Raw genomic sequence first — 15,967 nt, forward strand, 5'->3', positions numbered from 1 at the left:
TATAGAACAAGCATATGTTATCCTCCTCAAGCTTGACAAAAATAAAGAGGTACTGGTCAGAAATGACTGGGGAAAAATTGGGAAAAAACTCAAAGAATCTTTATTGGTAGCAAGTCGCTCTTGAACATGACACTTCCACTCCATGCCTGAGTCGGGTTGGGTTGTTTCATTCACCGGTCACATCACCATGGTCTTGCCATACCATCCACCTTTGGGGTAAATGCTACCAATCCATCATATAAGTGTCGCCGACATGTTCAAGAGAAGTCATCCAGAGAAGTCACCCGTGTCCCATCCACTACCATACATTATACTTCATTCTTTCATGACCGCCACCCTGAACCATATATCATCAGATCGTTTTCACCTCCATCAAAATCATTTGCTCCGTTCCGTGTCATTGATGTGGGATACATCAAGGCCCTCCTTTGACGGATCACTTCTTGTCGACATTAGCTCATTATCCAAGAAGTTGATCTACGAACACCCCTTCAGTACCTTGAAGCTTGCATGCCTCAATGGCAAGTTTCTCACTTCCGGCGACAGGTATACATCAATGACCTTCGACCGAAAGATTTTGCGTGGTGTTCGATGCCAAGTCCCTTATTCACACCACGTGAATTGTACTACAGTACCTTGAGGGTCATTATCATTATCGGTGATTCCTCTCGCGCTTGTTAACAATTTACATCATTGACTGGTAATCAAGCGATGTCTTTCCATGTTCGACTTCAAAACATTTCTCACATGGATCGACTTGTACTTAGAGTGAAGATCGGACGAGATTGAAGACCCCGGATCTAGTTTCATCCATCCGGGCTGCGATATATATTCAGGAAAAATAAAAACATTGAGATGTACAGCATTGCAGCACAGATAATCATCCTACCAAAAGGATGATGACTTCATCAGAATCATCAGTCTACCATCAGACGATTGTCTGTTCTATGTGCATAAAAATGAATTTATAAAGCTGAGCATGGGAATGCCCGCCTCAGCTAGATCATGAAAATATTATGAAAATGATGTATCGTATTGTATCTTATTACAGGTCTCCTCCCAGCATTGAAAGAACTTCAGATCCTCCTAATAAAGCATTTCACCCGATAAACGGCCTCATACTTTAGGGGGCAACTGTTATAGACATTTTTTTGCCTTACAGCTTTAAGCATGAAATGTCCATAATCCAAGGGATCCAAAGTCCCTAAAAGTGTTGTTCCTACCCCTAAGGGAACAAGGTCAACCAATGACAACTTCTCCCAGAAGTTCTCCACCAGAAACTGCTCAAAACTAGTCAAATCAGGATCAATTCAGATGCTCCACTAGCTGCCTACGTTGCAAAGCACCAAAATACACTGGCTAGGTGTGTTGCAACGCACTTGAATGCACTACTAGGGTGCGTTGAGCGGGAAATGACAAATGGCAAAGTCATTCAACGAGGTGGAAAGACAAGCTTCCAGAATCTTCCTCAATGACACTTGCCTCACTGAGTTCGACCAAGGATGAGTAAGAGGCTCTCAGTCTCCAAGTGGAAGCAAGAACTGACAGAGAGAAGCCACAAGTCAAAACATAAGCTGACTCATCCTCTTTGCATACATCTATATATGGATCCCTCATCCCAGAGATCCGGAGGCTGGAATTTTGTACTTTGCAGAGAATTGCTGTTGGTTTTGAGATTGAGATTAGTGCATTGGGTGATTTATGCTTTGTTGGAGGTGAAGAAGGGATTCCTTTGCTGGGAGGTAGATGCTGGATCGGGACTCACTTGGTTGTATCTCCTCTTGGACTTTCTTATTATATCAATAAAACTATTTGAGTTTCTTCTATATGATGTGTATCAATGATGCTTTGTTATACTTGCATGTTTAGCTTAAATCTGATCCTAAGCTTTTTATGAATGTAAATCTATGTCTTTGTGTAGTTTTCCTCTTCTGTGATCTTGCAGGAACTTGGTGAAGCTGGACAAGTAAGAGAGCAGGCAGCGGGAAGCAAACAAAGAGGAGAGTGATTGGATCAACAAACTAGCGCAAGACACAGGTTAGTTACATCCTTCCTCTTCGTTTACATTTCATAAAGAAGAATACAAAAGTAGTTTTCCTTGTTTGTTGCTAAGGCACTGTCACACCTTAGAGTGGGATAGGGGCATTCTGAATAGATACTTTTCCCAACAACAATTGAGTTTGAATAATTGTTTAAGACAGTTTATATAACTGATGTATGCATCGTATCTTCAAATAAAATTAATGTTTTCCATATTTTGTTAAATGAGAAGTTATGAAGCATTTTTATGTTGTTGGATTATGTCTTAAGTATGATAAATTTTATTGTTTAAATATCTACAATGCAATATCAAATTAGAGATATAATGTCTGTTTTATTCAGTATACAAATAAAGACTTTTGAATTCATTCAGTGATATAATTTGTTCATAATGTCATGTTTTTTTAGTTTTATAGTTGAAAAAATTTCAATTTCTTTTGTATCTAGCATGTTGTGGTTGAAAACATGTTAAATTTATACTTAGGAAAGAAAAATGATATTCTACCAGAAACATTAATGTGTTTTTTCCTTAAAATTTAACTTTGTTTGAGACATAAAAAATTGGTTTTATTAGCATTTTTTAAAAAGTTTGAAAATTGACCCTAAAAAAAAAAATCATTATTCCAATATCAACACTTTCGTTTTGAAGCTATATTTTGCACGAAAATTTCATAGTAAATTTCGTAGTCACTGCCATTTTTAAAACACGTTCAAAATTGACACCTAAAAAAAAAAAACATCGTTCCAGTATACACACTTTTCGTTTTTAGCACTGTTTTTGATGTTTTTTTGGGGTTTTTTGGCCAGAGTTCCCGTTTTGAGTTTATAGTTCCCGTTTCAAAGGTTACATTGTTTTATTCATGTGCTGAGATCTGATGGCTACCTCGACTCACCTGTCCATTTTTAGATGACTTCCTAGACATCTGTGTCAGTGACTAGGTATGAAAACTTGTACCATACTTTCTTAGGATCGCATCTCGCATAGATGGATACGTTTTGAAAATCCGCTTTAAACTTTGTGTAGACCTCCAACTGCTCAAACAGGGTAGGTGACAACCTCAGCCTCTAGTTGATCACCATGCGAAGCTTCATCTCTACTAGTACCCAAAATATCTTCATCTCCATGACCCTCTTTGGATCCTTTGTTTCCCACATCGAAGCGAATTTCACTTCCTCTGGTAAATCAACATCCTATGGAAGGAATTGACTGTCTTCTCATAGTCTCCACATAACTAGGGAAATTAACAACAGTAGCTAGGCATAGTGTAATGCCTTGCCATCATCCTGTGCTTCGCGACAATTCATTAAAAAATCTTTGTAGAGATACTACGCCTAGTTGTACTAAACCCCCTTCGTGCATTGTGCAACCAATGAAATGACTGACTCCGACACGTCATCCACGCAACACTTTCTCATGACCTTGCAAGCCAAAATCTAGGTGGAAAACTACACCACCTTGTCTATGATGGAACAGATAGAATATCTGTGTGACTTCTTCACTAAGCCAAGCTCCCTCTTCATTCTGTCCACGACTTGTTTTTCTTTACTCTTTCCTCCAAACTCCTCGGCGGGATCCACCACTTGGTAGTGCAACCTGGTGATATAGTGGATCAACATATCTATGATGGAAATGGGTTCTCCCAACGAAAGACACCCATCACTAACCAGTGTAAGAAATTGGCATATGCACACTATGTTGATAGTGGTTCTGCTAAAATGTGGTGCACATAGTAAATTTAGCAACCCAACCTTTTCAACCCCCGTGACCCACTTCATAGGCTCCAGTCGCATGACTCTGGAATCCTCATAGCATATCTTCACCAAATATGTGTTTCTCCCCAAATGTAAGAATTTCTCATGATCAACTAGATCCCAATCCTCCATTTTGAGTGTCAGAATGCATCCTAAGAGCACGCCTTCAAATGGAACTTTCTCTAGCAATAGCGGTGTAGAGACCATAAACTTGCCAGAATCGGGATCTTTTGGGACCTTCTCTTTTCCCTTTTGTAGAGGGATATACTTTGGGAGCCTAGTGATAGGCTCTCCCTCCTCAGCATCCAAGTCTTCAACCGCTTCACGAAGCTCATCTTTGTCAAGATCGAGGGGTTCGTATGGCTGTTTCGCCTTATCCATCTTCCCTTTCTGCCGAACCTTCATAGGGTCCTTCCTCGGTAATTGCCTCACTGGAATAGCTTGTGGTTTCTTCTGTTTCTCCTTAGCAACGCATGGTTTAGGCCTAGGTGACCTCGGCGCCGTAGGTACAAACAGTGTAGCTTCCATTGCCGACACAATTTCAGGGGCTACGACTTCAGAGACAATGGCTTGAGAGACGTAGTCTTGTGATCAGTGGTTTCCTCAAGGATGATCTTACGGCTCCAATTAGGCAAGTTTGCACACTCGAGTGGTGAAATAATTTCCTCCCAGTCTCTTGGTTCATAGACTTAGGGCAATAAAATTCACAAGTGATTTTCAGAAGGAAAGGTGTTCTACTGCTGACCAGCATGACAGATTTATAGGCGATTTCAAATTCAAATCTAACCATTTCCTCTAATTTATGATCATAAATGCATCTTTGGAGGAATATTTCCAATATTTGTGCCATAAGTGCAACCTACCTGCTCCTCCTAACAAGATTTTCACCATCCAATCAGCTACAGTGCATCCAATATCTCTTTTTGGACCCCACTACGTAGCACCATCCTCCATGGCGCAACTTCTCCTGGCATACATCTTGCTTTCCTCGCGCAACCCCTTGGCTTTGTTTTCCTAGTCTTCGGGCAGTGTAGTTTATAGTCTCGTACTCCCTTGTAGCTACTTGGAGTACTAATTCTATCCAACCATCATGTAGCCATTTCACAGGGGTAGGATCCCCTTGATATAACTTCAGTCGACTTCCATTGACTCTTCCTAGAAACAATTCCCCATTCATCTTTACGAGCTAAAATGTGCCACCATATGTAATTTCCTTGACTACATAGGGCCCCAACTAGTGGATTTGAAACTTCCCAAGGAACTTTGTGAACTTCCTATCATAAAGTACGACCAAATCATTCACCTTGAAGGTGTGCAACCTAATATTTTGATCATGTCATGCCTTTTCGCGCTCCTTTTGCACCTGTTGGTGAAATCCTGCTAAAAACATGTCTTCTTCTAACTCCAACAACTATGCAAGGTGTTCCTCCATAGTCTCATGATCCGCCATATCAATAAATGTTGTAATTCACAAACTCAACACAATATACTCCATGGGCATCACAACCTCTATCCCATAGACCAGCCTCGATGGAGTTTGTCCTATCAATTTCTTACACGTCATCCTATATGCCCATAGGACTACTGGTATGTGCACATCCCAATCATTCCTCTTCGCGTTGCAGACCTTTTTCAATGTGTTTTCTAGAATTTTATTCAGCACTTAAACCATACCATTTGCCTGAAGATGATAGGGCGTACTCTTTTGATGATAAACCTGAAATTCTTCAAGCATCGCAGTAATAATTTCATTTAGAAATTGCATACTCCTATCACTCATCAATATCTTAGGACACCCAAACCTTGTCATGACATATTCAAACAAGAACTTCATAGCTATAGTAGCACTACAGTCCTTCATCGATTTTACTTCTCCCCATCTTGTCAAATACTCTGTCGCGGCAATAATATACCATGCGGCCGTCTTTTTCCCTGGTGGTTGTATGGGACCCATAAAGTCAATCACCCATTTATCAAATACCTGTAATGAAATATGAGGATTTAAAGGCAATTCATCCCTTCGTGATGGCTTTCCTATCCTCTGACATGCATCGCATGCCCTACAATATGCCTTAGAATCCTTATGCATCATTGGCCACCATATTCCTCCACAAAGAATCTTTTACGTGGTTTCTCTACCTACATAGTGTCCTACCTCCACTCCTCCATGTGTTTCGGTGAGGATGGTAGAGCGTTCGAACTCCACAACATATCAGTGTAGTATTTCATCAGTGCCCATCCTATATAATTTTACCCCAATCACAGAAAAGTTAATTGCGTGGACAACCAACCTTTTTTTCTGCTGTGTATAGTATCCTTCTGGGGTTGTTCCAATAGTCAAAAACTAGATTATATCAACAAAATGATCATCTGCGATGTAGACAGTGAAGAGTTGTACATACAACAATCCTTCCTAATTAGTAGGTTCTTCACCTGTCTCAATTCTGGATAGATTATCTGGACCCGCATTCAATCATCCAGGCTTGACAATCACTTCAAAATCATATTCCTGAAACAACAATAACCACCTATATATCTTCCCCCCCAAAACAGACTTGTTGACCAGGTACTTGAGAGTGGAGTGATATGTATACATTTTGAACTGCGCACCTAACAGGTAATGTCGAAACTTCTACAGTGCGTAGACCATCGGTAATCCTTTGCGCTCTGTAGTTGAATAGTTCTTCTCGACCTTTGACAGTTTCCTGCTTGCGAAGAACAATGTAAACTTTGAAACGGGAACTATAAACTCAAAACGGGAACTTTGGCCAAAAAACATCAAAAACAGTGCTAAAAATGAAAAGTGTGTATACTGGAACGATGATTTTATTTTTTAGGGGTCAATTTTGAACATGTTTTAAAAATGGCAGTGACTACGAAATTTACTACGAAATTTTCATGCAAAATATAGCTTAAAAACGAAAGTGATGATACTGGAACAATGACTTTTTTTTTAGGGTCAATTATCAAAATTTTTAAAAAATGCTAGTAAAACCAAATTTTTATGTGCCAAACAAAGTTGTTTATGAGGAAAAAACACATTAATGTTTTTGGTAGGATATCATTTTTCTTTCCTAAGTATAAATTCAACATGTTTTCAACCATAACATGCTAGATACAAAATAAAAATGATTCCAGGAATTGCCCAGCCACCAGCCGGGTGGGCGGGCGGGCCGCTGGGGTGGTGCCAGCCTAGCCGCACGACCCTAGCGGCCAGCCTGCCCACCCGGTTGGTGGTTGGGCAATTCCGGGAATCGACCAACCACTAGCTGGGCGAGCGGGCAGGCCGCGGGGGTGGCACGACTCGTGACTGGGTGATTCCCGAAATCCCACAGCCATTAGCCGGGCAGGCTGGTGGGCAGCCGGTGTGGTGCCAGCCCAGGCCGCGCCACCCAGGCGGCCCGCCCACCCAGTAATTGGGTGATTCCCGGAATCACCCATCCACCAGTCGAGCGAGCGGCTGGTGATCGGGAAATTCCCGAAATCGCCAAGGCACCAGCCAGGTGGGCAGGCACGCCGTCGACGTGGCACCAGCCCAAGCTGTGCCACCCAGGCGGCCTGCCCGCCTGCTTAGCTAGTGGTTGGGTGATTCCCGGAATCGCCCAGCCACTAGCCGGGCGGGCGGCCGGCCACCAAGGTGGCGCCAGCACAGGCCGGGCCACCCCAGCAGCCCGTCCGCCCGCCCGGCTGGTGGCTGGGTGATTCGCGCAACCCCGCCTGCCCGGCTGGTTGGTGGCTGGGTGATTTCAGGAATCGCCCAGGCACAAGCCGCCCGCGCCCGCCCGACTCGTGGCTGGATGATTTTGGGAATCACCCAAGCAGCTGAAATCACCCAGCCACCAGCAGCCCGCCCGGTTGGTGGCTGGGCGATTCCCGGAATCGCCCAGTGACCAGCCGGGCGGGAGGGCGGGCCACCGGGGTGGCACCAGCCAAGGCCATGCCACCTCGGTGGCCCGCTCACCCACCTGATTGGTGGTTTGGAGATTCCCTCTGCCCGACTGGTGCCTAGGTGATTCCTAGAATCACCCAACCGCCAGCCGGGCAAGGGACTCGTGGTTTGGTGATTCCCGGAATCACCCAGCCACAGGCTGGGCGGGCGGGCGGGCCGCCGGGGTGGTGCAGCCTAGCGTGGCACCACCCCGGTGGCCCGCCCGCCCGCCTGGCTAGTGGCTGGGAGATTCTAGGCCGCCCTACTCAGGCAACCCGTCTGGCTGGTGGCTAGGTGATTCTCGGAATCACCCAGCCACCAGCTAGGCGGGTGGCTGGTGGCTGGTTGATTCTCGGAATCACTCAGCCATTAGTCGGGGGGGTGACTGGTGGCTAGTTGATTTCGGGAGTAACCCAGCCACCAGCCGGGCGGGCGGCTGGTTGATTCCCGGAATCACCCAGCGACCAGTCGGTTGGCGTGACCAGTTGGTCGCTGGTTGATTCCGGGAATCACCAGGCACCAGCCGGGTAGAGCCACCAGCCGGGCGGGCGGCTGGTGGCTGGTTGATTCCGGGAATCAGGGGAATCAACCAACCACCAGATGGTCGCCCGGCTGGTGGCTGGTTGATTCCGCGAATAATCCAGCCACCAGTCGCCCGCCCGACCGGCGGCTAGTTGATTCCCGGAATCAACCAGCCACCAGCCGCCCGCCCGCCCGCCCGATGGCTGGTTGATTCCAAGAATCATCAAGCCACCAGCCGAGCGGGGGAAACAATCAGCCGCCCGGTTGGTGGCTGGTTGATTCCGAGAATCAACCAGCCACCAGATGGTCGCCCGGCTGGTGCCTGGTTGATTCCGAGAATCAACCAGCCACCAGCCGGGCGGAGCCAGCCACCAGATGGTCGCCCGGCTGGTGCCTGGTTGATTCCGAGAATCAACCAGCCACCAGCCGGGCGGAGCCACGAGCCGGGAGGGTGGCTGGTGGCGGGTTGATTCCGAAAATCAACCAGCCACCAGCCGCCTGCCCGGCCGGTGGCTGGTTGATTCCGGGAATCACCCAGCCACCAGCCGCCTGCCCGGCCGGTGGCTGGTTGATTCCGGGAATCAACAAGCCACCAGCCGCCCGCTCGGCCGGTGGCTGGTTGATTCCGGGAATCACCCAGCCACTAGTGGGCCTCGCGGCTGGTGGCTGGGTGATTCCCGGAATCAACCAGCCACCGGTCGGGCAGGCGGCTGGTGGCTCGTTGATTCCCGGAATCAACCAGCCACCACCCGGGCGGCCAGCAGGTGGCTTGTTGATTCCTGGAATCAACCAGCCACCCGCCCGGCTGGTGGCTGGTTGATTTCCGAAATCAACCAGCCACCAACCAGCCACTCGGTTGATGGTTGATTCTCGGAATCAACCAGCAACCAACCGGTCAGTCGGTTGGTGGCTCGTTGATTCTGGGATTCAACCAGCCACCAGCTGGCTGCCTGGCTAGTGGCAAGGTTGATTCCGGGAATCAACCAATCACCAACCGGGCGGAGCCACCAGCCAGGTGGGCGGCTGGTGGTTGGTGGATTCTGGGAATCAACCAGCCACTAATTAGCCACCCGGTTGGTGGCAGGTTGATTCACGGAATCAACCAGGCACCATCCACCCTCCCGGCTGGTGGCTGGTTGATTCCTGGAATCAACCTACCACTAGCCGGGCAGTCAGCTGATGGTTGGTTGATTCCGCGAATCAACTAGCTGCCAACCGGTCTAACCAACCACCAACCGGGCGACTGGTTGGTGGCTGGTTGATTCCGGGAATCAACCAGCCATCAACTGGGTGGCCGGTTGGTGGCTGGTTGATTCCGGGAATCAACCAGCCACCATCCGGGCAGAGCCACTAGCCGGGCGGGCGGCTGGTGGCTGGTTGATTCCCGGAATCAACCAGCCACCATCCGGGCAGAGCCACCAGCCGGGCGAGCGGCTGGTGGCTGGTTGATTCTGGGAATCAACCAGTCACCAAATGGCCACCCCGCCGGTGGCTGGTTGATTCCCGGAATCAACCAGCCAACAGCCGCATCAACCTGGAATCAACCAGCCACCAGCCGCTCGCCCGGCCGGTGGCTGGGTGATTCCAGGAATCATCTAGCCACCAGCCGGGCGGGGGAATCAATCAGCCGCTGGGTTGGTGGCTGGTTGATTCCGAAAATCAACCAGCCACCAGCTGGCCGCCCGGCTGGTGGTTGGTTGATTATGGCAATCAGCCAGCCACCAGCTGGGCGGAGCAACCAGCTGGGAGGGTGGCTGGTGGCTAGTTGATTCCCCGGAATCAACCAACCACCAGCTAGCCGTACGGCTGGTCCACCAGCCACCCGCCCGGCCGGTGGCTGGTTGATTCCTGGAATCACCGAGCCACTAGCCGCCCGCTGGCCGGTGGCTGGTTGATTCCGGGAATCACCCAGCCACCAGTTGGGCGCTCGGTTGGTGGCTGGTGGCTGGTTGATTTCGAGAATCAACGAGCCACCAGCCACCAACCGGGTGGCTGGTGGCTCATTGATTCTCGAAATCAACCAGCCACCAGCCACGCGGCCAGCTGGTGGCTCGTTGATTCCTAGAATCAACCAGCCACCAGCCACCAGCCCGGCTGGTGTCTGGGTGATTCCCAGAATCAACTAGCCACCGACTGGGCAGGCATATGGTGGCTCGTTGATTCCCGGAATCAACCAGCCACGAGCCAGGTGGCCAGCTGATGGCTCGTTGATTCCCACAATCAACCAGCCACCTGCCTGGATGGTGGCTGGTTGATTCCGGGAATCACCCAACCAACCGCCACCCGCTGGCTGGTGGCTGGTTGATTCCGATAATCACCCAGCCACCAACCACCCGCTGGCAGGGAATCAACCAGCCACCAACAGGGCGGGTGGTTGGTGGCTAGTGGGAGGTTGATTCTGGGAATTAACGATCCACCACCTGGGCGACTAGCTGGTTGCTGGTTGATTCCGTGAATCAACGAGCCACCAGCCACTCGCCCGGCCTGTGGCTGGTGGCTCGGTGGCTGGTGGCTCGTTGATTCCTGGAATCAACCAGCCACCAGTCGGGCGGCCAGCTGGTGACGCGTTGATTCCCGGAATCGACGAACCACCAGTCGAGCGGCCAGCTGGTGGCTCGTTGATTCCGGGAATCAACCAGCCACCAGCCACCAGACCCCCGTCCGGCCGGTGGTTGGGTGATTCCCGGAATCAACTAGCCACCGGCAGGGCAGGCGGCTGGTGGTTCGTTGATTCCTGGAATCAACCAGCCACCAGCCGGGCAGCCAGGTGGTGGCTCGTTGATTCCCGGAATCAACCAGCCAGCCGCCCGACTGGTGGCTGGTTGATTCCTCGAATCAACCAGCCACCCGGTACATGGCTGGTTGATTCCCGGAATCAACTTGCCACCAACCGGTCACCCGGTCGGTGGTTGGTTGATTCCGAGATTCAACTAGCCACCAGCTGGCCGCCCGGTTAGTGGCAGGTTGATTCCGGGAATCAACCAGCCACCAGCCGGGCGGGCAGCTGGTGCCTGGTTGATTCCTGGAATCAACCAGCAACTAGTCGCACGCCCGACTGGTGGCTGGTTGATTCCTGGAATCAACCAGCCACCAGCTGGCCGCCCGCTGGTGGCTGGTTGATTCCCAGAATCATCCAGCCACCAGCTGGGCGGGGCAATCAATCAGCCGCCCGGTTGGTGGCTGTTTGATTCCGGGAATCAACCAGCCACCAGTCGGGCGGAGCCACTATCCGGGAGGGTGGTTGGTGGCTGGTTGATTCCCGGAATCAACCAGCCACCAGCTGGCCGCCCGGCTGGTGGCTAGTTAATTACGAGAATCAACCAGCCACCAGCTGGCCACCCGGTTGGTGGCTGGTTGATTCTGGGAATCAACAAGCCGACAGACAGGCGGAGCCAGTAGCTGGGCGGGCGGTTGGTGGCTTTTCCAGGAATCAACCAGCCAATAGCTGGCCGCCCGGCTGGTGGCTTGTTGATTCCGGGAATCAACCAGGCAACAGCCGCCCGCCCGGCTGTTGGTTGGCGGCCGATGGCTGGTTGATTCTAGGAATCACCCAGCCACCGGCCGGCTGGTGGCTGGGTGATTCCCGGAATCAACCAGCCACCGGCCGGGCGGGCGGTTGGTGGGCTGCCCGCCCGGCTGGGGGCTCCGCCCGGCTGGTGGTTCCGCTCGACTAGTGGCTCGTTGATTCCTGGAATCAACCTGCCACTAGCCGGGCGGCCAGATGGTGGTTGGTTGATTCCGGGAATCAACTAGCCACCAATCGGTCTAACCAGCCACCAACCAGGCAACCGGTTGGCAGCTGGTTGATTCCCGGAATCAACCAGCCATCAACCGGGTGGCTGGTTGGTGGCTGGTTGATTCCAGGAATCAGCCAGCCACCAACCGGGCAGAGCCACCAGCCGGGCGGGCGGCTAGTGAATGGTTGATTTCGGGAATCAACCAGCCACCAGATGGCCGCCCGGCCGGTGGATGGTTGATTCCCGAAATCATCCAGCCACCAGCCGAGCAGGGGAATCAATTAGCTGCCCGGTTTGTGGTACCCACCAACCACCCTCCTCGCTAGTGGCTCTGCCCGGTTGGTGGCTGGTTGATTCCAGGAATCAACCAGCCACCAGCCGGGCGGAGCCACTAGCCAGGAGGGTGGTTGGTGGCTGGTTGATTCTGGGAATCAACCAGCCACCAACTGGCCGCCCAGCTGGTCCACCAGCCGCCCGCCCGGCCGGTGGCTAGGTGATTCCCGGAATAACCCAACCACCGGCCAATCACACAGCCACCAACCGCCCGCTGGCCGGTGGCTGGTTGATTCCGGGAATCACCCAGCCACCAGCCGGGCGGGCGGCTGTTGGCTGGTCGCTTCTGGGAATCAACGAGCCACCACCTTGGCGCCCGGCTGGTTGCTGGTTGATTCTGGGAATCAACGAGCCACCAGCCGCCCACCCTACCGGTGGCTAGTGGCTCGTTGATTCCCGGAATCAACCAGCCACCAGCCGGGCGACCAGCTAGTGGCTCGTTGATTGCCGAAATTGACCAGCCACCAGCCGGGCGGCCAGCTGGTGGCTCATTGATTCCCGGAATCAACCAGCCACCAGCGACCAGACCCTCGCCCGGCTGGTGGCTGGGTGATTCCCGGAATCAACCAGCCACGGTTGGCAGGCGGCTGGTGGCTCGTTGATTCCCGGAATCAACCAGCCACTAGCCGGGCGGCCAAGTGGTGGCTCGTTGATTCCCGGAATCAACCAGCCACCAACCGGCCACCCGGTTCATGGCTGGTTGATTTCCGGAATCAACCAGCCATTAGCCGGGCGGCCAGGTGTTGGCTCGTTGATTTCGAGAATCAACCAGCCACCAACCGGCCACCCTATTCATGGCTGGTGGTCGGTAGTTGGTTGATTCTGAGATTCAACTAGCCACCAGCTGGCCGCCCGGCTAGTGGCAGGTTGATTCCGGGAATCAACCAGCGACCAGTCGGGCGGGCGGCTAGTGGCTGGTTGATTCTGGTTGATTCCCGAAATCAACCAGCCACCAGCTAGGTGGGCGGCTGGTTGATTTCGGGAATCAACCAGCCGCCCGCCCGGCTGGTGGCTGGTTGATTCCGGGAATCAACCAGCCACCAATCGGACAGATCCACCAGCCGAGTGGGCGGCTGGTTGATTCCGGGAATCAACCAGCGACCAGATGGCCGTCTCGCTGGTGGCTGGTTGATTCCCGGAATCATCCAGCCACCAGCCGCCCGCCCGGCCGGTGGTTGGTTGATTCCCGGAATCAACTAGCCACCAGCCACACGCCCGGCCGGTGGCTCGTTGAATCCCGGAATCATCCAGCCACCAGATGGGCGGGGGAATCAATCAGCCGCCCGGTTGGTGGCCGGAATCAACCAGCCACCAGTTGGCCGCCCGGCTGGTGCCTGGTTGATTTCGGGAATCCACCAGCCACCAGCTGCCTGCCCGGCCGGTGGCTGGCTGATTCTGGGAATCACCCAGCCAGCAGCCGGGCGGGCGGCTGGTGGCTAGTTGATTCTTGAAATCAACCAGCCACCAGCCGCCAGCAAGGCTAGTGGCTGGGTGATTCCCGGAATCAACCAGCCACCGGCTGAGCGGGCGGCTGGTGGCGCGTTGATTCCCGGAATCAACCAATCACTAGCCGGACGGCCAGTTGCTGGCTTGTTGATTCCCGGAATACCCCAGCGACTAGCCACCTGCCCGGCTGGTGGCTGGTTGATTCCCGGTTGGTGGCTGGTTGATTCCGGGATTCAACCAGCCACCAGCTGGCCGCCCAGCTAATGGCAGGTTGATTCCGGGAATCAACCAGCCACCAGCTGGCCACCCGGTTGGTGGTTGGTTGATTCCGGGAATCAACCAGCCACCAGCCGCCCACCCGACTGGTGGCTGGGTGATTCCGGGAATCAACCAGCCACCACCGCCCACCCGGCTGTTGGCTGGGTGATTCCGGGAATCAACTAGCCACCAGCCACCTGGCTGGTGGCTAGTTGATTCTCGGAATCACTGCCCGACTGGTGGCTGGTTGATTCCGGGAATCAACCAGCCGCCGGCCCCCAGCCACTAGCCAGGCGGGCGGATGGTGGCTGGTTGATTCCGGGAATCAACCTGCCACCAGCTGGCTGCCCGGCTAGTGGCTGGGGGCCGGCGGCTGGTTGATTCCCGGAATCAACCAGCCACCGGCCGGGCGGCTGGTGGTTCGTTGATTCCCGGAATCAACCAGCCACCAGCCGGGCGGTCAGCTGGTGGTTGGTTGATTCCCAGAATCAACCAGCCAACAGCTGCCTTCCCGGCTGGGGGTTCCGCCCGGCTTGTGGCTGGTTGATTCCCGGAATCAACCAAGCATCAGCCGGGCAGCCAACTAGTGGCTGGTTGATTCCCGGAATCAACCAGCCACCAACCGGCCGCCCGGTTGGTGGCTGGGTGATTCCCCCACCCGGCTGGTGGCTGGTTGATTCCCGGAGCGGCCGGCTGGTGGCTGGTTGATTCCCGGAATCACCCAGCCACCAGCCGGGCGGGCGGGTGGTGGCTGGTGCGGCCGGCTAGTGGCTGGTTGATTCTTGGAATCACCCAGCCACCGGCCGGGCGACCGGCTGGTGGCTGGTTGATTCTGGGATTCAACCAGCTAGCAGTTGAGTGGCCAGCTGGTGGTGGTGGCTGGTTGATTCCCGAATAAACCAGCCACCAGCTGGCCGCCCGGCTGGTGGCTGGTTAATTCCCGGAATCACCCAGCTACCAGCCGGGCGGGCGGCTGGTCGCTGGTTGATTTCTGGAATCAACCAGCCACTAGCCGGCCACTGGGCTGGTGGCTGGTTGATTCCCGGAATTACCCAGCCACCAGCCGGGCTGGTGGCTAGTTGATTCCGGGAATCAACCAACCACCAGCTGGCCGCCCGGCTGGTGGCTGGTTGATTCCCGGAATCACCCAGCCACCAGCCGCCTGCACGGAATCACCCAGCCACCAGTCGAGCGGGCGGCTGGTGGCTAGGTGATTCTGGGAATGAACTTGCCACCACCTAGCCACCAGCCAGGTGGGCGGCTAGTGGGTGGTTGATTCCCGGCTGGCTGGTGGCTCGTTGATTCCCGGAATCAACTAGTGGCCGGCTGGTGGCTAGTTGATTCTCGGAATCAACCAGCCACCAGCCGCCCGCCCTGCTAGTGGCTGGGTGATCCCTGCTAGTGGCAGGGTGATTCTGGGAATGAACCAGCCACCAGCTGCCTGCTCGGCTAGTGGGAGTCACCCAGCCACTAGTCGCCCGCCCGGCTGATGGCTGGTTGATTCCCGGAATCAAAAGCAAAAGGAGAGATAGTTAACATTTATCAAAAATCACAATTATTGATTAACTATCTTATAGACATTTGTCAGATGAAGGAGATTGGGTTCTGGATTTATTTTCTGGCTTAGGTAAGTTTTATTATATGGAATTGAATTTCAATATGTTATTTTTTAATTAATATGTCATTGTACTAATTTTGTTCATTATTTCTTTTGTGCTTGATAATTAGGTACAACGCTAGCATGTTGCCTTCAAAAATGAAGAAATTGCATTGCAATTGAAAAAGATCCAGTACAATGCAATTTCATTCAGCAAAGAATTATTGTTCTTCAATTTCTTCCAGATGCAATGCAAGAAATTGGGTTGAATAAAGGGGACTTTAGTAAATCACGTGTAGCAAAAAAGGCAAAGGAACCCCAACCACCATTACATGGAATGTTTGGAAAGACATA

This window comes from Pinus tabuliformis, chromosome 7, assembly GCF_031772625.1.
Source record: "Pinus tabuliformis cultivar Carrire ecotype Pingquan chromosome 7, CPIR1, whole genome shotgun sequence".
Taxonomy (NCBI): Eukaryota; Viridiplantae; Streptophyta; class Pinopsida; order Pinales; family Pinaceae; genus Pinus; species Pinus tabuliformis.